The sequence below is a fragment of the Gordionus sp. m RMFG-2023 genome, chromosome 4, assembly GCF_954871325.1.
Source record: "Gordionus sp. m RMFG-2023 chromosome 4, tfGorSpeb1-WG-v2, whole genome shotgun sequence".
In the NCBI taxonomy this organism is placed as follows: domain Eukaryota; kingdom Metazoa; phylum Nematomorpha; class Gordioida; order Chordodea; family Parachordodidae; genus Gordionus; species Gordionus sp. m RMFG-2023.
This window is the reverse complement of record NC_088778.1, coordinates 19,131,582-19,158,528: the sequence shown is the minus strand read 5'-3', so window position 1 is coordinate 19,158,528 and position 26,947 is coordinate 19,131,582. Positions and strand designations below refer to the sequence as shown.

Genomic DNA, 26,947 nt, shown 5'->3' with positions numbered 1-26,947 from the left:
AGAACTAACCCCACCTCAAATTATGATAAGTAAAGTTTTCTAAAATAAATGATTGTTACGAGATTATTTATTTTATTTTAAATTAATAATTTAATTTTATATAATATATTTTAAAATTTTACATTTTCTTATCAAACTAAAAAATCAGGTTTATATAACAATTTTCATATTAATATATAAAAATTTATATAAAAAAAATCAATAGCTTGGTTTACTTATCCCATGGTCCCGGGTTCGAATCCCGGGAATGATCATGTTTTTTTCTTATTCTAACTTGGTGGTTCCATCCTTGGGGGGATAATATATAGGAGGCCGGACTCGACCACGTGATTCCGTATTAATATATTAAATAATAATGATCTTATTACATTTTAATAAATTTTGGTCGGTATTTAGCAAATTAGGTTGGTATTTAGAATATTTCCATACATTCACTTGGTAGTAAGCATCATTAACCTCATATTCTTCGAAGTTAATGAATATTTTTTTTAAAATTTATCATTTATTTGAAAGTTATTGACTACTTTTAGCGGTTTGACTAAACTACAAATGCTAAGGTAAACTGCAAATGCTTAGGTAAAAATTTTTGTAATATTCTCTCTTAATTGGAGCGAGGTTCATTTTCTTATTCTATAAATAACTTATATTGTTAGATATATTCAATAATAAATGAATAGACTTTAATAGTTGTATTTCCTTTTATCTCATAATAAAGAGATTAATCCTTTGGTATAATTAAATTAAAAATAATTATATACGTTTTAAATTTCATTAATATTAAATCCGCAAGTTGGCGTATTATTATTTAAAAAAATTAAATAATAATACGACAACTGGCGGATTTTTTATTATTGTAATTTAAAATGTTATTATATTACTTTTTTTAAGATAATTATATTAATAGATTTAAACTTTTATTATGAGATAAAAGAAAATACACTGTCTATTCATTTATTATTGATTATGTGAAATCTAATAATATAATTTTTATATGATATTCATATCATAAGAAAACAAACTCACTCCAATTAATAGAAAATATGTCAAAAAAATTTACCTAAGCATTTGCAATTTACCTTGGCATTTCAGTTTAGTCAAACATGTGAAACACGTCAAACACCTTTTTAAATAATAATATAATATGATTTTAAAATATACTAAAACAAAGAAAATTTGTAATTTTTTTTCTTAAAATAATAATACGCCAACTTGCGGATTTAATATTAATGAAATTTAATATGTAATTATAATTATTTTTAATTTAAAGGATTTAAACTATTTATTATGAGATAAAAGGAAATACAACTATTAATATCTATTAATTATTTATTGATTATATCTAATAATATAATTTTTATAAGCTATACATATCATGAGAAAATGAATCTTACTCCAATTAATAGAATATATATCAAAAATTTTTACCTAAGCATTTAGTTTACCTTGGCATTTGCAGTTTACCTTAGCATTTGCAATTAGCCAAACCCTACTTTTAGTTTTGTCTTTCAAAGAAAATGAAAGACAATTAGTTTTTTATGAATTATGTATGTATAAGACGAGAGATAATTTTAAATTGTATATCATGAAATGGACATTAATGTTTTTGGATTATTTTATATAGAAATAATTATTAATTTTTTTATGTAATTTAAAAATATTTTTAATAAATTGCAAAAGTAATTTTAAATAAAATTGAAAAAGTGTTATTAAAGAATCGCAAAAATGGTGTCGTCACCAAAAACAAAAAGAATATAAGATATCTAAAAAGTAATAAAATTTCTGCAAAGAATATAAAGGATTAAAAAAGGCAAAAACAAATTAAATATACTAACTCATTTTTGTATTTTATCATTGGCAACAATATTAATTGCTGGTAACAATAGTTGAGATTTTTTTTATAATCAATTTCTCGTAAAATCTCCAAATATGATGATTTAACGAAAAATATCATAGGGGCAGTGGTAGTTTTACTTGCCTGGATTTTAACGTATCTATTAGGAAGGAGAATAAAGGGAAATCGAAGTATAAAATTTGGAAACAATCATTAACTTGCAGGTCATGATTGACAGGAAAATGTTTTAACCGTTACATGTCGCCTACAATATCTGATAAAAGTCGGTCAAATGTTGTGTTTAAAATAATGGAGGTGGTTTTGCACAAATATTAAAGAAGTAATCTGAAAAATCAAGCATTGACAATTGTCATGGAAAATCGTATTGATTTAATAAGTTGTTTTAAATGTAGAACGGTTGGACATATTTCTATTCAATGTCAGTATTGATTATATGATAGTGAAAATGCAAAATTAGATTGGGCAACCTGAATTTCGGTATAAAATAATAATATAAAAAATTTTTTTGAATCCTATGGAAGGTTGGATTAATAATGAAAATAATTTTATCGAATCCTATGGAAGGATGGACTTTAAAAATAAAAATGAAAATAATTCTGTTAAATCTTATGGTAGAGTGGATTGTAAAAATAAATAAACGCGGATTTAAGCACGGGATTTTAAAAAAAATATATATACAGGGTTGCCAGTTCAAAATTTTCAAATTATGGGAGAAATTCGGTATTTTGTGGGAGTAATATAAAAATTGTGGGAGAAATATGAAAATTGCTAAAAAAAAAAATTCGCGGGCCGAAGGCCCACAATGGCCGGACCTGCGGCTGGGATTTAGAATTGACTTAGTTATCCGCTTATTATTTTTTATAAATATAAAATCGAATCTATTTTCCAAAATAAAATAGGTAATTATTTTTCAAAATAAAATAGACAACTATTTATAATAAAATAGCCAACTATTTTTCAAAATAAAATATCCAACTCTTTTTCAAAATAAAATAGGTAACTATTTCCCAAAATAAAATACGCAACTAATTTTCAAAATAGGTAATTATAGTACGACACAAAATTTCTTAAATACTATCTTTATTATTAAAATAACATATTGATTTATTATAATATATTAATTTTCTTTAAAAATAATAACCAACGATCTTTTTTAAATACAAAAGAATGTAAACAAGATAAAATTTTATAAAAATGTAATTTACAATGTAAAAAAATATATTTTATGCTAATGTATAAATAAGATTTATAAAAAAACAAACAATTTTAAATTTACAATGTAAAAAATAATAATAATCAGTGCGGGGAAGTTGTTCTACAGTATTTAGTTAATACAATGGGGGAAAGGAATATGATATTTTGAGGCATCGAAAATCTTCAAAGCATAAATCAGTACAGGGCAGTCTATCAACATCTATTGCAAAACAAAAATATTCTTCAAAAATAAGAAATAATACAGATGCAACTACAGTTGCGGAAATGGTAAATACCTATCATGCAGTACAACATTCAGAGAGCTCAGCGTCTACATGACAGTATATTCACTGGATGCAAACCCCCCTCAAAAATATATATCTACCCCCCTAATATAACAAAATGTTATCCATAGATAATTTAAAAATGTAATGGAAAATTTTGTAGATTATTATAGCCTACCCCCCAAAATGCCTACCCCCTATCCCCTCCCCTTTATAGATATTAGGATGCAAACTGTTCCTACCCCCCCCCCCCCCGCCCACCTCCGCTCATGTAGACGCTGAGAGAGCTACTTAACATCACAATGTTGGTAGAATCTTTCCCCATAATATTTAACGACTAATATAAATGAAAAGTATACTTTGTAGAACACAAATGAGCAAGGCTATCATCAATGTTTTAGGATATAAATCCAGAAGGTCAATTCTTGACGATTTGAAAGATGTGCAAACATATGCAATTCTAAAAGATGCATCTAATAAGGAGATATCAAAACATTTCCCTTGATCCTCCCCTATTTCAACAAAATTAATGTCATTTCAATAAAACTATTTAAAAATTTTTCTCCAGATATGAAATATCCAAAGACATAGCTAACCATATATAATGGTAAATATGGCAGATTTGGCATTATCAATGAATTGCATGGCAGCTTTCTGATCTGATAATTCCTTAGTGAATTTGGCAAAAACCAGAGTGTATTTACAGAATTGAGTCAGCATAATGTTGGTTGACAGGTTCCTCCTAATACGCGCCATCGTAGAATTTTAAAATTTTACAAACCTTTAAAAAATAAATAGATTATAAAAGCTGTCCTAATATTTGAAAAAAAATTTCAAAAATAAATGGCAGAAGTATATTTAGGAATTTTACATATAGGAAATCTACTATATGCTGTTAATATGCAGTTGCAATCAGAAGAATATAATTTAATAAAGGTTCACTAAATTATGCTGCAGAAATACCAAAGTAAGAATATTATTACTATTATCGGATAATTATTAATAAGATTTAATATGATGTCATGTTTGAGGAGATTGTAATGCTTCTTTATTTTTATGATTTGCCAAAATATTCAAAATATTAATTTTACAATGTAAAAAATTAATTTATTTGATTTTATGCAAATTTATAAATAAGATTTTATAAAATATAGAAAGTCAAATAGTTATAGTTAATTATATTTTATTTGAGATTTAAATAATGGAACTAAACGTTTACCGTCATTATTAAGATATTTATAAAATTCCTGGCATGACATTTTATAATTTTGTTTAACCATTAACTCGGCCTCTAATGTTGTTAAAGCAATTCGATTTCTCTCCTTTCTCCAGGCAGTCCTCATCAGGCTAAAAATGCGCTCCGATGAGGCATTAGAATGAGGTAAGGAGAAAACATACTAGCAAATTTTTTCCAAGCATGGGGATTTATCGTTATTACGAAAAAATTCCACCCATTTCTCCTCTGCTTTTAGACCATCTAACTTTAAGTATTCTGGCGAATCATAAAAAATGGAAAAAATTACAATCTCTTCAAACAAGGCTTCAATGTCTATCGGTAATTTTAATATATTTATTAAATTACAAAAACCATCAAATGATGGTTTCTGTTCCAAGGTCATAATATTTATACACTTGTAAATAGAGTTATTAAAATCAAATCTTGATTGTAAATATTCCAAAATTGTCTTAATAAAAATATTTGCTTCATTTAAAAATACGTTAATTATAGTATAATTTGAACATTTTAATATGATATTTTTAGGAATAGCGCCATAAAATTTATTATCTATTTTTAACTGTAGAGATGAACAGAGCTGTAGCATGATTTTGTGAATCTTTATCAATAAAGAATCTTCTGATTGCAACTGAATATTAACTACATGAAGTAGATTTCCTACATGTGAAACTAGTGGAGCACTGCAATTCTAGATAACGATATAAAATATATTAAGTAATTTAAAATATATTTATAATAATTATACATACTGTTCTAACTTCTATTCTTTCTAACACGAAAATTTTGAAAATGTCGAGTGGAGAATTGGAGAATTTTATAAAAAATATATTTTAGAACGGAAAAATAAAATAAAAGAACTAGACATATTTTTCGAATAAATATTTAAAATTTATTTTAAAAATATAAAAATAATCAAATACTGTCTCTCAAAATTATTATTTATATATTAAAAACATTAAAATGATAAAAAAAAAATTGTGGGAGAAATTAAAAAATTGTGGGAGCTTTTTGTGGGAGATTTTTAATTGTGGGAGTTTTGTGGGAGTTTTGCGGGAGTGAGATGTATGTGGGTAAACTAATTGTGGGAGACTCCCACTGATGGAGGGAGACATGGCAACCCTGTATATATAGGGATAAGGTCACACGCTGTTATTTGAGGTTCAAATGATGCTAAAATAATGATACACAATGAATGCCCAAGATGCTACGAAATAGGAACTCAAGTATAGATAACGATTACATATATGATACCTGGCAGACTGATGTGATCCATTAAAATGATGGTTATGGACTGTAATTAGTAGGCAAATATTTAATGAGGAACCATTAAGAAAAAGGAAGATTGTAGATTTTAAATTATTTATTTAAATTTGTTTACCACCCAGTGTAATTTGTATTTGTTGGGGAAGGGGGGCATATCATATTTTTAAAAGTTAATGGATATTTTTTTAAATTTAGCGTGTGTTGGAATGTTATTGGCTGGAAAGAAATAAGTTGATTTAATGATTTTACAAATATTGTATAATAACGTTGATATCCACATTAATTTTTTACCACCCCCACCACCCTCCAAATAGGCCTCTTGATATCAGATAGGATTATTATCATTATCTATGTATATAATATATTATATTAACATCTGATTGTTGTTGCAAATATAAAATCAAATTAATAAAGATTTTCTTAAAAAAAAGTATATTTGATGCAAACATCTAATATTATCAATTGTTTTTTAAATTTAGATAAATTTAATGAAGATATACAACGATATATAATATGTTACATGTGTGATAAATACATAGATATTCGAAAACTTCAAGAATTTAATCTATTACCTTTAAATAAAATGATTTCATATTTATCATATGATGAATTAAAGATGGATTCAGAGTTAGATGTCTTTGTTGGAGCTTCGAAATGGTTAAATTATGATTTTAAAGTTAGACAAAAATTTTGTTTGTCAATATTGAAATGCGTACGTTATACATTAATAGAACCTGGAAATCTATTTATTCATGTGTATTCACAAAGTCATTTATTTCAAAATAAGCAATGTATGGATTTATTGTTTAAAAGTATGGTCTACCATGCACTAGAAGGTAAAAATTCTGATGAAATAGGTTCTAAATTAGATAATATAAGCAAAACTAGTAATTATTCCTTCCTTAAAACTCTACAGCCCAGAGATAGAGAGAGAACTCCCAAGCTTTTTATTCCAGATATGGGGATTAATTCTAATATAGTATCTTATTCATCGTTTTATTCAAATCAATGTAAACAAAAATTACCTTTATTTGATAATTTTCCTAACACTTTCATAAATAATTCATTTCAAAATGTTGATGGTGCAATCAATCTATGGTGTCAGAGCTTTTCTAAATTATCTACTTTAAATTTAATTGAATCGAAGGTGAAGCTTGCTTCTTACAGCGATCCCGTATTTAAGGCCGATATTAAAATTCAAGATCAATTTTTAAATATACAAAATAATGATAGCATCGCGATCCATATTTCTCCAAATGATATTGATTATAAATCTCAAATAAAATATTAATTATTTAACACTACTATATGATATGAATTATCTGATAAAGTTTTAACGACTATTATATTATATTTAAAAGTAATTTTTAAAATTCACTCCAAAAATATTATAAATTCATAGTGATAAATGTAGATAATAAATATATATACATATAGTGTATATCAACTAAATATAAGAATTAAAACATTAGTGAATTATAAGAGGTAAAAAAGAGTATGTTGCCTGCAGCGATCAAATTTATGAAATAAATATAATTCACCTTGAAGATTGTAATAGTGATACTTTGTCTTAAGTAAAAGCCTTTTAGCGGGGCTTTTCAGAGTTATTTTTAATTTGATGACCAATTCCATAAAGAAGTTTTCCACTAAATCATCATATGTGGTTTAAAAATCAACAAGGCTCGATCCAACTGGCATGTTAATATTTTTATAAAAAATCTTGCCCGGTAAAAAAATTAATTACAAGATTCCATTTCGCATATTAGATTCATATTCATTTTTAAATAAGTCTAATACAAAATATATCTTCTTAAATATTTATATTGGAGGATATTCGATAAGAACCAAAAGTTAAATAGGAGGTTTATGAGAGGATTAAATATAGTTGATAAAGAAAATGTTTTTCGAATTGCGAGATGAATATTTTACGAATATTATTATGTAAATAAACGCATTAATAAAATCAATTTTTGCCAAAACCCCTAGTATCATTCAGGATAAAAATGCGTGTGAGGTGTAAAACTGCCTTAGATCATGTGCTTAATCTCACCAATTGGAAGTAGTATGTTAGATATTTGCATACTGATCCTGCTCTCTCTCTAAGTTTAGAGCATGAAAATCCTAAATAATTCTTTGCAAAGGTTACCTATCTGGTTCGAATGCACTTAGCCCTGCCCGCGGCAAATTATAAGGCTTTGGTGAATACAATTGACCTGAAATCATTATTCGATTTTTAAATAATATTGGCTTCAAAAAATAATGGATAGTAATTTTAGAATATTAAATATATGGCGACTTAAATTATCATTTTATTAAAGTTATTAATAATATTTTATATTATAATATTAAAATAATTAATTCATGTTCTAAATATGTATTTATTATAAAATATGGAATACTATAAAACGACAACACTTGTTCCTTTATTATGTAATACTAAATACTCATTGGAAATATTTCACAGGTATTCAAATCCAACCTTTTCAAAATACAATAATAATGTTATCAAATTTCAAGAGGATTATTAATAAGGGGACCTCCTAGACCCTGCCCGCTTTTGGATTGGTATCCACAAAATAATTCAGGAAATTTAATTCAACTCCAATCTCACCTTAAATTCCTGGTCTCAATGATGACATTGTTGCGGGAAACCTTTCCACAATCATGTCTATCCCACCAATAACCGAGAAACTATCACATATTGCAGGACCCTCACTCAATCACATTAAGTGCTAAATATGTTTCCTAAATCCTACTCCATTCCATTAGACACTATCTACCATGTCTTTAATAGGTGTGAGATGACACATCTCGGTTCACCCATAGGGAGAGAAAAAGTTATCGAATCTTTTTAAACAAATCCCTTAACTATTTGTCTAAATTAATCATATTATTTAATTACCTTCCTGCACATGAATTCTTTTTTTTAATCAAAAACTATTTTAATATTCCTAAATCCTCTACTACACCGATCTACAAATGTAGCTATTTGATTGTTTCTCATAAAATCCAACCGAAATTCGAGTTCGGGCTGGTTCGGGCCTAATATTTTTTTTTAAAAAATCGGGCCGAGTCGGGTCGGGTCTTGGAAAATTTTTAAAATATAGCAAATCAATTGGAGCCAATATTTTTTTCGTAAAATAAAAATATTTAATTTTATTTGTAGAAACTAGACGCCATATAACATGTAACTTTTATTTTGGGTATAATATCATTCAACTTTTTAAATCTTTTCTAAAAAACAAGGCGTTAAAAATATTTAATTTTATTTATTGGAAACTAGGTGACATATGACATATATCACTTATTTTGGGTATAAAATTAAAAAAATTATAATTTTTTCTAAAATTTAAATTATCATTTTTTATAAAATTTAAATTATAATTTTTTTATAAAATTTAAAATATAATAAAAAAATTCATGGATATAATTTTTTTAAAAGCTCACATAAAGAATGGTATGCCCCATTTAGGTAGGAGCAAAATATATGAAAATTTTGAAAATGTTTTTCAGTATAAAAATAAAAAAACTTGACAATGTTAAATGTTAAATGTAAAAGTATATTGCAATAAGTATATCTCATAATTCTCAAATAAGACGTCACAATGGCAGAATGACGATTTATCTATTCCTAAAATAACTCAGTATATTCAAAGGAAAACTATTCAAAATTAACTTTAAAAAATGTAAATTACATAATAATATTAAAATACACTAACTATTGGGACTATCTGAATGAACAGGGTTTCCCATTCAAAAAAGAAAAAGTCCATTCAAAAAAGAAAAGTGTCAATAAGTCCCAAAGGTTTAGGAAAAAGTTCGATCAAAAAGGAAAAGTGTCAAACAAATAAGGAAAAGGTTCAATCAAAAAAGGAAAAGTGTCAATCAAAAAAGGAAAAGGTTCAATCAAAAATTTAAAAGTGTCAAACAAAAAATGAAAGGTTCAATTAAAATAAGAGAAGTGTCAATCGAAAAGTAAAATTCCCAAAAGGAAAGGAAAAATGTCAATTAAAAAAGAAAATTCCCATTCAAAAAAGGAAAATCGTAATTTTTTACAATTTCTTGTCAATTTTTCTTAAATTTTTATTTATTTATGTTATTCCTTCTTATTTTATTTCTAACTTTTTGCGATTTCTTTACGTTATTTTTCTTACTGTATCTTTTCACAATTTATTTCTAACTTTTTGCGATTTCTCAGGAGCGTCGCTAGCCTTTACAATCTCAGGGGGCTCAACTAAAAAAATAATTATTCTGAATTTTAATTTTCTCATTTATATATTATGCATACAAAATAAACTGGCATATAAATAATTAAAACAATACGAGACATTTCTAAAAATAAAATTTTTTAATACAAAATCTATTTATTACAGTATAAAATATTTTCGATTGCTGATATAAAAAAATTTGCGTCTAAAGAATTACAAGTGATAAAAAAGATAAATTAATTCATACATATGTCTCAATTGATAATAGTTTTTAAAACCACATAATGCAATAATATAAATCTTAGCAACCTACATTGACAAAAGGTTATCAAACTAATATAACTCTGTTACCATTTTACACATTTTAGAATGGACTAATAAGGAAAAATATTTAGGCCTAAACCAAATCAACAATTCTTTAAGAAGAGAGTATAAACGACCAATCAAATCATAAAACTATTAAGTGGTTAGAGCTTCCTTTTAGATAACATGATGGTAGTTAGATAAGTAATCGAGAAAATTATTGTGAGATATTAAATTTCTAAAAGATTATCATCCATTTTAAATAATATATAATATATAAACGACTACACAGTTGACCATTATTGTTTATCTAAAATATGCAATCATATGCTCTCAGCCGTTGTAGTAATAATCTAAAATTACAAAGCAACACAAATATAGATGATGGTTAATTTGCAGTAATAGCCATGACACTCACGATGTAAACTAGTATCAGAATTTATTATGTTGGATAAATTGATAAAATAAAAACACTAAAAATCTTTGGAAGAAATAATTGTGCAAATATATTGAAGCCTTGAGTTATTTACACGGCAAGGATGCCATATTAGAAATGAAACATTTTATACCTATAAAAGAAGGACCAGAATGATATGATGAAACAATTAAGATTCTATATAATATTGTCGCACCACCTCTATTTGGTATATCGTATCTTAAAATAAATGTAGTTTGTAATAATATAAAAATATACTTGTATTAAAAATTTAACTCATAACTGTTTTGAAAAAAGAAAAAAATGCTTTTCTAACGTAAAAAAGAAAAGAAATCAAATTTATTACATCTATTGTAGGATGAATAATAAAATGTTTATTTTTAAAATTATTTATAACTAAATAGATGGCGTTAAATACTTGAAAGCAAATTTTCAAAAGCATTTATTAGTAAAATTCATTATCTATCAAATACGTCTATAAAAGTGGAATTTTATCTAATATTTTATAAATAACTGTATATAATAGAGAATTATAAACTATATGTCTACTTACTTACTTTTTATTATACTTATTGGACCTTGAAAATATTTTTAGGAATAGGTATGATAATAAAATTTAAAAATAAATATACAGTCAGAGTTGTACAAAAGATCTTCTTTGAAGATTTTTGAGCGAGATCTAGCTCAAAAATTTGAGCAAGATCTTTGAAGATCGTAAAATTTGAAGATCTTTTATTTTTTAAAAATTTTGTGTAACGATCTTCAAAGATCTTCATGATATTTATTTTTTTACCCCTTTATTAAAAGCCCAGATGTTTTTTAATTTTCATCAAGGCAGGAGGAGAGGTATAAAACATTAAAGAAATATTATATTAATAAAATTGAAAAACATCTGGGCTTTTAATAAAGGGGTAAAAAAATAAATATCATGAAGATTTTTGAAGATCGTTGATCGCAGCGATCTTCAAAGAGCTACTTTGAAGATCGTTACACAAAATTAATAAAAAATAAAAGATCTTCAAATTTTACCACAATTTATTTTGAGCAAATGTACAACTCTGTATACAGTGGCTTAGTCATTTTGAACTCTGCAAATTACAATATTAAATTTTTTCGTTTTCAATTAATAAATGATCTTTATTTAATTAGGGTTATAAAATATTTTAAATAATAATAGTCAATTAGGTTTCAACTGTTAATGCTAAATTAATATTTAGTGAGTGATATTGATATTCTATTTTTAACACAAAATTTGATTGCTAGCTGACATAGTGAAAATATAGTTTATATGTATTAATTTAATCTAATATTTAAAATAGTATACATTTAATAAATATTTAGATAGTCTTATTAATTTTTAAATAATAAAATTAAATGGATATATTACTTGATAGAATTATATAAATCTTACAGGGGGCAATCAAAAAAAATTTATTTTTAATTCAAGTGGTTAAGAATCCATTAAAAAAAAAATTTTTACTTCAAGGGGCTATTCAAATTTTCCAGCCCCCTAGCGATGCCAATGCGATTTCTTTACTTTATTTTTTTTACTATATCTTCTTTCAATTTATTTTTTCTTCTCATTTTTGATAATTCTATTGTCTTTTTAAAAATAATTTATAAATTTAGGTCCATTTTTTTTAACAATTCTTTACGTTTTTTTTATTATACATACAATATTCTTTATGATTTTTTCTACTTATATTGTAATTTTTACATACATTTTTAACCTTTTCAATTTCTTTAAGTAATTTTTAACCTTTATTTTTTTCACAATTCTTTACAAAATGTTTGATAGAATGTCATCATTTGGGCTAGTACCTAACTTCAACTGTGTTCTTTAAAAATAAAGTGAGGTTCCTGGGCAGGGTTGCCAGGTCAAAATTTTCAAATTGCGGGAGAAATTTGGTATTATGCGGGATAAATATAAAAATTGCGGTAGAAATATAAAAATTGCTAAAAAAAAAAAATTGCAGGCCGAAGGCCCGCAAAGTGCCGGCCTTCGGCCGGGACTTTGAATTGACTTAATTATCCGCCTATTATTTTTATAATTAGTTTATATAAATACAAAGTCGGTAATTATTTAAAAAAATAAAATACGTCTTGATTTATTAGAATATATTAATTTATAAAAAAAAACCAACGATCTTTTTTAGATATAAAAAGAATGTAAACAAGATAAAATTTTATTAAAAAAAAAGATTTTAATTTTACAATTAAAAATATATTTTATTGAATGTCCCTCAAAACGACCGCAATTGGAAATCTATCGTATGTTTGTATGTATAACATTATAGGGATAGGTACTTAATTATCACGTATCACGTTTAAATACATAATAAGGTACTCTAAAAATAAGAAATAATACAGATGTAACTATAATTGCGGCAATTTTAATCACTTATCTTGTAGTGCAACATTCAAAGAGATACTTATTATCACTGTTGGTAGAATCTTTTCCCCATAATATTTAACGACTCTAATATAAATGAAAACTATACTTGTAGAACAAAATGAGCAAGGCTATCATCAATGTTTTAGGACCTAAATCCAAGAGGTCAATTTCTGACGATTTGAAAGATGGGCATCCATATGCAATTCTAACAGATGCATCTAATAAGGGAAATATTAAAATATTTCCCTTGATTCTCCGCTATTTCAACAAAATTAAGGTCGTTTAGTGAAAAATCCAAAGACATAGCTAACCATATAATGGTAAATATAGCAGATTCGAGATTATCAATAAATTGCATGTCAGCTTTCTGATCTGCCTCAGTGAATTTGGTAAAAACAGAGTGTATTTACAGAATTGAGTCAGCACAATGTTGGTTGCGATATGTTCCTAATACCCGCCATCGATAGAATTTTAAAATTTTATAAACTATTAAAAAATATATTTCTTAAATAAAGATTATAAAAGCTGTCCTAACATTTTGAAAATTTTTTTCAATAATGAATGGCAGAGGTATATTTAGGAATGATTTTACATGTAGGAAATCTATTACATGCTGTTAATGTGGTTGCAATCAGAAGAATCTTAACAAAGATTCACAAAATTATGCTGCAAATGTGTTCATCTTTACAATTAAAAATTGACAATAAATTTTATGGAGCCATTGCTAAAACTTAATTATATTTTATTTGAGATTTAAATAATAGAACCAAATGTTTACCGTCGTTATTGAGATATTTATTAAATTCCTGGCATGACATATTATATATTTGTTTAACCATTAGCTCGGCCTCTAATGTTGTTAAAGCAATCCGATTTCTCTCCTTTTTCCAGGTAGTCCTTATCAGGCTAAAAATGCGCTCGGGTGAGGCATTATAATGAGGTAAGGAGAAGACATACTCGCATATTTTTTCCAAGCATGGGGATTTATCGTTATTACGAAAAAATTCTACCCATTTCTCCTCTGCTTTTAGACCATCTAACTAAGTATTTTGGCGAATCATAAAAAATAGAGAGAATTACAATCTCCTCAAACAAGAAATCAATGTCTTTCGGTATTTTTAATATATTTATTATTAAAAACCATCAATTGATGATTTCTGTTCCAAGGTCATAATATTTATACATTTGTAAATAGAGTTATTAAAATCAAATTTTGATTGTAAATATTCTAAAATTGTCTTAAAAAATATATCTGCTTCATATAAAAATGTATTAATTAGAGTATTATTTGAACAATTTATAATAATATTTTTAGCAATAGCGCCATAAAATTTATTATCAATTTTTAACTGTAGAGATGAACAGAGCTGTAGCATGAATTTGTGAATCTTTTTTAATAAAGAATATTCTGATTGCAACTGAATATTAACTGCATAAAGTAGATTTCCTACATGTGCAACGAATCCCAAATCAAAATTTTAGGACAGCTTTTAAAATCTCTATTTAATAAGTATTTTTTTAAGGGTTTGTAAAATTTTAAAATTCAATCGATGGCAGGTATTAATGATAACCACCTGATAGGTATATATCGCAACAACACACACCACAAGTCAGACCACTTCACCAACTCTTTAAATTCATTAAAACATTTCATCACAATTATTTCGACATCCACAGATAGTACATTCATTGCCTTCTTGCAAGAATTATGTAGTATATGGCATATACAGCCAGTTAATATTAATTCATTATTGTGCTGCCTTAATTCAGTAACTTTGGTTTTTGCCAAAAGTTACAGAGGCATTATCAGCGCAGAAAGCTGAAATGCAAATCATTGATAACCCTGCAGCTATATTTACCATTATGTGACTAGCTACATCGTTGGATTTTTCACTATCCGAGGAAAATTTTTTAATAGTTTTATTGAAATGTTATTATTCTTGTTGAAATAGCGAAGGATCGAGGGAAATGTTTTAATATTTCCCTTATTAGATGCATCTATTAGAATTGCATATGGATGCCCATCTTTCAAATCAATTGACCTCTAGGATCCAGGTACTAAAACACTTGTGATAGCCTTGCTCATTTTTGTTCTGCCACAAGTAAGGTTTGCACTTATGGAGTCGTTAAAAGATTTGACCCACATTGTGATGATATAGCTCTGTGAATGTTAAACTACATGATAGATGTATACGATTTCCGATGTAGTTGCATCTGTATTATTTATTATTTTTGAGAATATTTTTGTATTGCAATCGATGTTAATATACTCCCCTGTACTGACTTATATGAATGAAATGATACTGATTTATTATTGGATAAAAATAAAACAGCAAAGAAATTTAAAATTTATTTTAAATATATAAAAATAAAAAAGGATAGAAAGAAATTTACAAACTAGACATGTTTTTCGAATAAATATTTAAAATTTATTTTAAATATATAAAAATAATCAATTAATGTCTATCAAAATCATTATTTATATATTAAAAACGTTGAAATACTTTTTAAAAAAATTGCAGGAGAAATTAAAAAATTGCGGTAGATTTTTGCGGGAGATTTCCAATTGCGGTAGTTTTGCGGGAGAGAGATGTCTGCGTGTAAACTAAAAAATTACGGGAGTCTCCTGATTGGGGGAGGCATGGCAACCCTGTTTCTGGGTCATGATATTGACGCCAAGGGCATTCATGCTAATCACGACAAAATTGAAGCAATAATTAAAATGCCAGAACCAAAATCAGCTGCTGAATTATCAACATTTCTGGGAATAGCTGGCTACTATAGAAAATTTTTTGAACAATTTTGCAGAAATAGCTTATCCTCTATATAAAATCATCAACAAATAAAAATGGGCTTGAAACTTAGAACACTCTAGAAGTTTTAATGATCTTAAGAAGTTGATTATTCCTCCTGCCTTGACCTATATTTACCCTGAATTACCTATAGGAATTGCCACTGAAGCATCTAAATGTGGTTTAGGAGCTGTATTGTTCCATACTGAAAAAGAGGGCAAAGAAAAGCCAATAGGTTTTGCGTCGAGAACTTTATTAAAATCCGAAACGAACTATACCAATATTGAGCGTGAGGCACTCGCTATTACGTTCTATAAAGAGGTTCCAGGAATACTTAATCGGCACAAAATTTAAAATTATTACTGACCATAAACCTCTTGTTCACATTTTTACCAAAGGTCTTAAGGAAAATAGTACTATGTCCTTAGACTACAGAAGTGGAATATAACCTTAGGAGGATATGATTTTAATATAAAGTATAAATCCGGTAAATATAATGTTGTCCCTGATTGTCTCACGAGATTACCATAAGAATGTCACGATGAAGTTGTTGAAAATATCACAATAATAAATGACTTTGGGGATTTATCTATCAATTTTAATAAAATAAGTGATGAAACTTTCAAAAATATTGAATTAAAACAAGTCATCAATGTTATTAAGGACAACGTGCCTATAAAGAACAATATATATAAAAACATTGAATTGGAATTAAGTATAATTAATTAAGGATTGTCTTTACAAAAGCAACAAAATCATAATTCCATCTTCTATGATAAAAAATGTACAACCGTAATTAGATGAAGGTCACTTGGGAGCAGGAAAAATCAAATCCTTAGCCAAAGATTACATGTGGTGGTCTGGTATAAATAATGACATAGACGTGGAAGTAAAAAGTTGTGATGATTGTAACATATATCATGACAATCCTAAAAAGATACAAAAACCTTGGGTTTCGGCAACCAAACCATTTGCAAGGATAAACATAGATTATGCGGGTCCGTTTTTCACAAGAATTTGGTTGATAAAGGTCGATGCCTTTAGCAAATTTCCAATTATTGTTCTTGTTAAAAATATTACGACCGATATTACTTTAAAAGAAATTTGCAAAACTATTTCGCTATATGGAATTCCTTAAACTATAGTTACTGAAAACGGCACTAACTTCACAAGTAATGATTTTGGAAAATTTTGCAATGATTATGGTATCAAACATGTGCTCACGTCCGCATATCACCAGCAATCCAATGGCCAGGTAGAACGCATGGTGAGAACGTTCATAACATATATGAAAAGGAATATCAAAATTGACTTATATATTGCACTTGACAAATTTTTATTTAATTACAGAAACACGTATAATGACACTACAGGAGTTACACCTTCCAAGAGAATGTTCAATCGAGATATTAGATTTAAATGGGACTTATTAAAACCGTTGGAAGAGAAAACAAAATCAACGTTACTTTACCACGAAATAGAACCTTTAACGTATGAGATTTTGTTTGGTACAAAGTACAAGGTGATGACAAATGGTGTAAAGGCATGGTCACACACAAAGAAAGTGACATGATGTTCCAAATTAAGACAAATAACGGTATTTTGAGGAGACACTTAGATCAATTCATAATAAGAAATTGTTTTAACACACTTATTAATTATGACTCTAATTCTAAGGACTCTATTAAGGAGGGAAGTGTGGACAAAATATAAAAACTACTGATAAAAATAATGTAACACCGATTTCTAGACCAATGCGAATTAAACAAAAACATGCTTATTTAAAAGATTACATAACTTAAAATATAAAAATAAATTAAATATTAAAACGCATAAAGTAAATTAAATTCTAAAACGCTTATTAAAACGCTAAAAATATTATATAACAATATTATTGATTTATCATTCTTCTTGTATTCTTATATCCAACTTGATGAATTATAATTTCTAATTATTCGTGACTGACTGATGATAATAACAATTTTGAAAATTGATAATAATAATGACTTAGTACTACAAGCAAGCTACATGATAAAATCATGATATATGAAGACAACTTACGATAAGGATATCAAGCTTACGAAAACAAACCAACGTGCAAACTCGATTTAAACAAACCAACGATTGGGACAAGCCAACGATTACGATGACTTATGAAACAACTTGATAACTAAAATGATAAACTTTTGGAAAGACTAACTTTCTATGCCAGCTTAAAAGATTTTATGGGAAGATTTTTTAGAAGAAGGAGAATGTTGAATAATGATTATTCTTAATTTTATTTTGTAACTAGTTCATTTAATATGTACTTTTTATTTTATTTCGCCTTGATTATTTTGTAAGTTAACTTTTGAAAAAATACTTATTTAACTAGTTCTTTTAATATGTACTTTTTATTTTATTTCGCCTTGATTGTTAACTTTTTGTAAGTTAGTTTTTTTATATTCTAATTTTTGTATAAAAAAAAATATATATATGTTGTAATTGTTTGAAAAAAAGAATATCTAAAATAAAAATATTATTTTTACAGGTACTAAATATGCTTTATATTAAAATTTAGGAGAAAAAGTGGTAAAATTGTTGCAATGTAACCCGTGAGCATGTATTAGAAATATCAAATTTAAATTTGTGATAGGAATCATATTGGGTAAAATTAAAAATAGAGATGCTTTAAGATTTTTGAATTTTAAATATGAAAATTAATAAATTTTACTTTGATTGAATATAAATTAGATATATGCAAAGTTAGGCTCGGGCCTAATTCTATTTAAAATAATCGGGTTCGGGCCGGGCCTAATATTTTTAAAAAAATTTCGGGCCGGATCGGGTCGGACCTTGGAAATTTTATTAAATATATCTAAATTTATCAATTTTATGTTGAATTTTTTATGTAAAATAAAATTTTTGATTTCATTTATCGAAACTAAACGCTATATAACATATGTCTTTTATTTTAAGTAATTATAAAAATTAATTTCTATATTTAAATTCCGGGCCGGCCATTTTTTTTAAAATAAATTTCGGGTTCGGGCCGGGTCGGCAAAATTTTTTTAAAAAAAATTTCGGGCGGGGCCGGGCTTGAAAAATTAGGCCCGATGCAGATCACTTATATAAATACTTATGCTAAAATTAATATGAGATAAATGTTTATTTTTCAATTGGCTAAATATAATTTATTGTTATTTTAAATTTAATAATATTCATTCTTACCATAATTTGAGGTGAGGTTAGTATTCTTTTTAAAATAACACAATAAGATCTAAATTATATAAATTAATTAAAAAATATGTTAATAGCAAAATAACATATATAAGAAAGATTATATTATAAAATATAATATAGATGGTGGCTGAGTGGAAGAAGGTTTGCCTTTAAATCGTGAAGTCATTGTTTCGAATCCCGTGATGTACAAAAAATTTTATTAAAATTTAACATTAGAGATATATAGTCTTCATCGATTTATTTAGCATTAAGCGGATAGGAAAGTTGATAGAAAAAATAAAAATTAACATTAAGATGATAGGAAAAATAAAAATTAACATTAAGATTTTACGAAAACGTTCATTTCTTGATTGCGGTGATTATATATATAGATTCATCATTGAATTCACACGCGAATGACATAGCATCCAATATTAAAAGAAATTTTACAATTAAGTCGATTTTCATAGTTAGAAATATGATCGAAGTTTAAATTTTTTTTTTTACCCCGTCCTAGCTTGCTGGAATTTTCTCTCCGAATTTGGGGTTTGATGATATTTAAGCAAATTGATTACTAATTCTAGTATACATCATCTTGGACAGACAAATTTGAATAAAACTAATTCCTAAATTTAGGCGAAAAATTTATAGCTAATTTCAGGGGACGGGGTATAAATTCTAAAAAATGGTTTTTAATAATAAAGTAAATGTTTTTAATAAACAAGAAATTTATTTTGAAAAATTCGATGTTTATCACATCTTGGATTTTTTTTTTATGGGAACACTATCTTATTAATTTAATACTAGTTTTTTTTATATATACCCGGATATATGATTTTCTCTTAAATTGAGGATCATGATGGAGATCATTTCGTTAAATATCGAACCTTCGATCTTTTTAAAAATTTATTTTTTTTATTTAAAATGTATATAACAAAAATAAAAAAAATTATTTAATAAAATATTATTTTTAAAAGAAAATCCACCTCCATTCTATTTTAGCATTATCCGCAATATTTTAAATTTTTCTCATATACTTAATCAAGACAACATTTACGAATTTGATTTACAACCTACAAGTTTTATTTATTCAATTAAAAATTAAATAAATTATATTCAGTTATTTACTAATTCAATTATAGATCCTGAAGAAAATACACATAGGGTTATTGAAGTGGCAGACATAAATGTGAACCTTTTGACTTTTCCTGAGCTCCTTATAATTATGTTAATTATCATTTCTTAAAATTTATATTTACTGTGTAAGGACAGTAGCATATTAGCAGCAATAATTAATCCAAAATTTATGCTTAATTGACTTTGTATCAATCTGGCACAAAATCTGTTAGTATAAAAAAAGGTTAATTACCCATTTGGAAAACCTGCAGGATCAATCACATGGATGCTTATTCAAATGTTTGTACAAATAAAACAGATACTTTCATTGGGGCAAAATCTTCGCCAAAAGTATTTCCCTTAATAATGTTTTTTATTCAAATGATGATTCGATTAACATTTTGAATATTGATATAAATAGAAAAAATATAACACCTTAGCCATTACTGAGCTAAATATGTCCTTAGTGGAAGACGTGGATGTTTGAATGTAATAATTTAGAAATTTTTATTATTTAAAGGCTAATTTTGATTATAAATAAATATATTAATATTGTTAATTCCATTACAATAAATTTGATTTGCACTTTCTGACACCAAAATAAGGAAGATAAATACTCTAATCGTTTTATCTACAAATGGCCATTTTATCCTTTAACATATAAATTTTTAAAACATCTTAGCATAAAAATCAGACTTTAATAAATAAAACGAGAGCATTTCTCTTCTATGTCGAATGCAGATAGAAAAATCTTGGTAATTAACAGATTAAGGTTATTAGTATCAATAATCACCCAAAAATCGGCAAAAAAATTTGAGATGAATTACTCTTGAATTTAAAATTATTTTCAAATATAGTTTAAATAAAATATATTTAGTATAAATAGCATAATAATTTCATCAAAAATGACTGAAACATCTCGAAAATTTAAAAAATTCCGACAAAAATCGGTACCAATTTACACTAAATTTATAATAGATATTAATATTCAAAGGATATCATCATACTCATATGCCATGCTATTTTTAGAAAAATTATAAAGAAAATATTAAATTATACATTTGTTTTACATAATTTTGAATCCACAAATTTTGAAAGACCGCCTAAATAGAAAACTTGTTTTTTTGAGCCAAAAATAGTTCGTGGTTTTCTATAAAATTAATTATAACTTTTCTTTTATAATGTTAGTTTCATCTATTAAATCACAAGAATACCAGCATAATACTGTTATATTTAATCATTAAATATTTATGCCAATATTCCTGAAACTTTCATAGGAATTTTTCGCTATTAAGTTGTTATGAATCATTGAACCTATCCTAATATATATCAATAAGTTTTCCTTAATTGTTAATTCTTATCATATTTTTCTTTTTAGATAGAGTATAAAATACAGATTGTAATAAAATATTCAAATTTAAAAAAACTTGTTTATTTCTCATTCCATTATCCATAGAAAATTTTTATTTTTGGTGTATAATAAACATATGTATTATTATATAATATCCTAAATACAAAATAAAATTATAATTACGAAAATGGCAATGGAGTTACAAAAGTTAAGTTATGATGACCTTGGCAATGTTTAAAAGTTACAAAGTATATATATCAAAAATAGTAGTAATTCTAATTATGATTAATAAAAATGAAGGCTATCCTAATTTCATTAAAACAATGTTAATATAGGAGCACGTATATGTATCAGTGATATAGAATATATTTATGTAATGGGTTTGGTTTATAAAATCAATTCATGTATTTTTTAAACTTTACTAATACATTAAAAATGATTTCAAATATTAATATAAAACATTGAGTTTATTTTTATAAATCTGTTCATTAAACCTAGAATGATTTATCCAAAATAATATTTTATAAAATTATTTATTTAAAAAATTAACTCCTGCTTCAATGTAATATAGAATTATATAGTATAAAAAGAATGGCAGGACTAGGGCTCCGTGGGACTTATTTAACAGATGCCCCAAACCTCTTTGGCTCGCTTCGTGTAAGCTTATTTATTATAAATGTATATACAAATTAAAATAGGCATTAATCACATATAGAAATATATCGGTATATAATTTCTTAACATTTGTTCACTAAATTCAGAGATACCATAAATATTATATATAATAAAAATCTACAGATATGGATACAACCTTTGGCTAACAAATTTCTTATTGAATTATATGTTTTTTTAGTTAAATAGTGTCCTTTTTCAAACACATTGACTTTTTTTATAAATAGTGTCTTCCTCTTGTTTATTTAGCATTGAAAAGGAACAATGTTTAAAAGGGGACATTATATGTTTGAAAAAAGATACTATGTATTTGAAAAAAGACAATATTTAACTAAAAAAGCTATATAATATAAATTTATAATAAAAAGTTATATGATACATGTTATCAGCAATGTGCATAATCAGGTAATATATTATTGAATTGTATGAAATTTATAAAGTAGGTATTTTACCTAAGCTGAAACATATGAGATTTTCATTTTAAAAAATCTCTAAATAAAGGGTTTAAAGTAAAAAAATAGTAAAATAATTTGTTGAATACATTATTAAATTTGAAGTTCTGATTTGCTAAAAATTATTTCCAGTATATCATATAATTTCAGACAAAATTTATTCATAAAATTTTAAGTTATTTTTAGTTTATATACTAAAATAACACCGATTTAAGTGAAATATTAACTGCACTGACATTAAGCACATTGCTGCTAAATAGTTATATTCAACAAATTTCGAATGAAAAAATTCAATTGCGAATGCAAAGAATTAAAGTATTTATTGTAAACAAAATGTCTTGTATCTAATAATTTTCCTGATCATTAAAATAAAACCATTCAAAAAGCAAAATAATAACTCAAAGATTAATCTATATTATAAATTCTTGGCATTTTGAACTAGCTTCTCTCAAAATTTATCAAGAATAATCTGGCACAATATTACGAGATATTTTGGAAAGAAAAAGCGATACATTTTGAGAATATTTAACCTTTTTATTCATCAAACAACACATTCAGAAAAATTAAAATTATCAAAAACTTTTAAATTTACGACACGTTTTGAATATTTTTCTATCATATAATATTTTTTTATGCGAGGTCCTATTGTGATTTTGCATTGAAATATAAGTACTATCTTTTAAATGTAATTTACCTGAAATCTGATCATTTTTTAAAATATTGACCTTAACTATTTTTTGAATATATCATGTAATTTTATAAGTTATATTTTTAAAAAATAAACATTTGTAAAATGTACTAAATTTAAAACAAAATTAAGAGTAATATCTTACAGTGTTACCCCCTTGATCCTAATTCTGCTATCGAATAATTATCACAAATTTTTTCCTTCATATTGTAAATTTTCTACTAGCTATATCTTAATTTTATAACAAAAAAGGTTAAATATTTTCATTTTTGTTTGTTTGTAATAAAAAAATCTAAAATTAAAAATTAATGGCTCATTGTTTTTATTTAATTATATTTTTCTTTTATAATAACATTCCATTTTTATTATAATGCCTATGAGATTTTGTTTTAATTTATTCAAGATAACATTCAAGAAATTTTTTGTGACTAAAAATCTAAGTATAAAAATAACCTACTATAAGCATGTTTACAGAATTAGCCAGCTCAAGTTAATTGCTATGCACTTATATGATGAATTATTTTTTTTAAAAAATGGATTAATTTAATTTATATCTTATATTCCATCTAAAATTTCCATATGAATGAACGCCAAATCAAATCTAACATTGGGGTATTTCGTGATATTATTTATCAGATAGAATAACGAGTTTTACCAAAAGATTTTCAAAAAATCAATTAGAATGAATGCTCAATATTTCTATCTCATAGGGTTTTTTGAATTTAAGGCTTGCTATGTTTACATGAGATGTTTTGTCTCTATTTATGCCTATCCAATTTTTCTTTGCATTAGAATGTATCAACCAACATTCAACATATTTAATTATTAGAGTATTTTATGCAATTTTTCAAAAAAATGATATTGGTTTAATTGACATTAGTGATCTGCATCGGGAGTAATTCCCCCCCCCCGACCCGAAATTTTTTTTAAAAAAGTTTGTTTCACCCGGTCCAATCCCGAAAGAATTTTTTTTTATTTGTCTCGAAATACCCGACCTGAAATGACAATTATTTTTCCGCTCAAACCGAATTTTCAAATATAGAAAAATTTAATTAATTTTTTAATGTTAAATAAAAAATATTATATTAGTGCCTTATTTCTTATAAGAATTTTTAAATATATCAATTTATTTGACAAAATATAATGATATCATATTAAATTATTTAAACCCTACCCGGCCAGGCCTGAAATTTTTTTAAAAATATAATGCTCGACACAGCGAACCGTAATTATTTTTTTTTATATAACCTAAAACTTGGTACGGGCTGGTTTCGTTATTTTTTAGACATAGTTGACATCATGATAATCGTATAATGTATATTAGAGCTAAAAGATGTTATGTCAAACATTGATGAGGAATTTTATATATTATTTGAAACATTGATGAGAAATTTTAATATTATTTGATTGTTCACTCCAAGTCAAAGCAAATCTTTATGAATTATAATATAGTTCACTTCCCATATATTAAGGTTACCTCGTTTTCACCGAAAAGCGGCTAAGCTCAAAATTTTGCCAAAAGAAGGCCATACCTTTCAGTCAACCTATACCGCAATCTTGAGGCTTATTTATTTAGCAGCTATTTAAAAATCGGCTAAATCAAAGTTTTTAATGATATCACCCTTTTGTATGATTTTAAGTTAAATAAATGAAAGGTTATTTTATATTAGGACCACTATATCCTTTAGCACTTGCAAAAATTAAAGAACGTTTTCTTCTTTAAAAAGGAAAAAACCATATAAAATAAGTTGACACCAAATAGATATATATTTTTTTTAAATGCTCAAACACAAAAGATTGCATACATTTTTTTGTAGATATGTTTCCGGTTTAAGTGTAAATTTCTAAACAATATTTTTTGCATTAATCTATAATATTTAAATTTTCTCTGTCAGGTCCGTCCCAGACTAATTTTGAAAAATAATTTTAGGCTCAGACTGGATAGAGCCTAATATTTTGAAAAAAAATTGGGTCAGGTCGGGCTTAAATTTTTCACTCAATTTTGAGGAATAAATTGATATATTTTAAAATTCTTACAAGAAACAAGGCGCCAATATTTTATATTTCTATATTAAAATAAAAACGGGCCGGGTAGACAAATAATTTTTATTATATTTCGGGTTGGGCTTTTTGGGGGAAATTTAAAATAAATTTCGTTCAAAGCCGGGTCAGACAAATTTTTTTTTTAAATTTTGGGCCGGGTTTAAAAGATTGGGCCTGTGGACCCCGAAGTTTTCTTTGTCTACATTTATGCATTTAAAATATGCAATATTTCATATGATCGTTCATATAAGTAATTTTTTATAAATATTTTATATAAATAAATTTAACTTGATAAATTGTGAAAAACAAGTTTTGTTTCACTCTATGGACAAAAAACAAAGATTAAAGATTACTTGGATCGTATGCCGTTTTTTAAAACCTATAAAGTACATACACAAAGAATAAAATATTTGCTATTTAATTTTAATTATCAAGTTTTTTAAAAATATGTCTGAATTAAACCAATTTATTCAGAATGATCTTTTCAAGTGGAAACGTCAGTCTCAGTATCACCATATTTCACCCAACAAAGAAAATAATATTTATGCAATTAATCTTTACAATATTACAATTATATCCCAACCTAATCATCGTTTTCAGAATACAGATTCATCAAGGCAGCTTAGAGTTGATTATAATTTTTAATTACATTTTTCCAACTTTAGAAAAATATTAAATGATATAATTGATCTTTAAATTTTTAACAAAAATAATTAGATATACAATTAAGACCAAAACTCCTTCATTAAAACCAGGCATTAATAAACATAAGACATTAAATATTGTTATTGCATATCTATTTATTTTTCTCTTCACAATATTATTATATATATGGTGAATTTCATATCAAATCAATCAAGGTTTCAACCCGACCCCCTTCAATTTTTCTTAAATTTTGTATACTGGTAGTATATAGTATATACTATAACTAAGAAAAAAATAAAATTTTACCTTCCAACACTGTTTACCCGCTGAGATATGGCCGTTTAAAGCGTGGAAAAATGGTACATTTTTGACAAAATGCACTTCATTTATTTTCAAATATCTCGAGTATTAATTAAGTTAGAAAAATAATTTAAATTTTATTTTGTAGCTTAATAAAAGTTCTTTAAAATGACATAAAAATAAATATTATGGACATTTTATTAATATCAAAAACCGGATGTGTAAAACCGGAAATGGCCATAGAAAAAAAAAGGTATTTTTTTTTAAATTTTTTTTCTTTAGATAGATATTACACTGCTTTATATTTGTACAAAATCCTAGATTGGGATGAACATGGGTTTAGGAGTTATCACTCTTTATATGGCTAAAATTGAACAAATCTAACATTAATATCATCATATTTTAATTTAATGAATAGTTATGAAATAATGTTAATTTAGTCTAAATAATAGGCCCTTTCTTTTTTTCATCTTTATCTAAATTTTTGAGAAGTGGCTGGAATAATCAGCTTTGTT

General features: G+C 25.8%; 1 long non-coding RNA gene across 4 annotated transcripts in view; it reads right to left on the bottom strand.

Annotated features, from left to right (window-relative positions):
* The window catches only part of LOC135927827 (uncharacterized), a 29,548-nt gene extending 5,806 nt beyond the window's left edge, over positions 1 to 23,742 (bottom strand). Inside the window, exons 1-5 of one of the 4 annotated variants that reach the window (XR_010572189.1) lie at positions 23,590 to 23,742; positions 20,535 to 20,640; positions 20,425 to 20,495; positions 20,294 to 20,381; positions 19,989 to 20,059 (exon numbers count right to left, since the gene is read on the bottom strand). This is a non-coding gene — a long non-coding RNA (uncharacterized LOC135927827). Of the gene's footprint in view, positions 1 to 19,988; positions 20,060 to 20,293; positions 20,382 to 20,424; positions 20,641 to 21,351; positions 21,439 to 23,589 lie in introns of those variants that run through there. The other 3 variants (XR_010572186.1, XR_010572187.1, XR_010572188.1) reach the window with 3 other exon arrangements.
* Between the last annotated feature and the right edge of the window lie 3,205 nt (positions 23,743 to 26,947).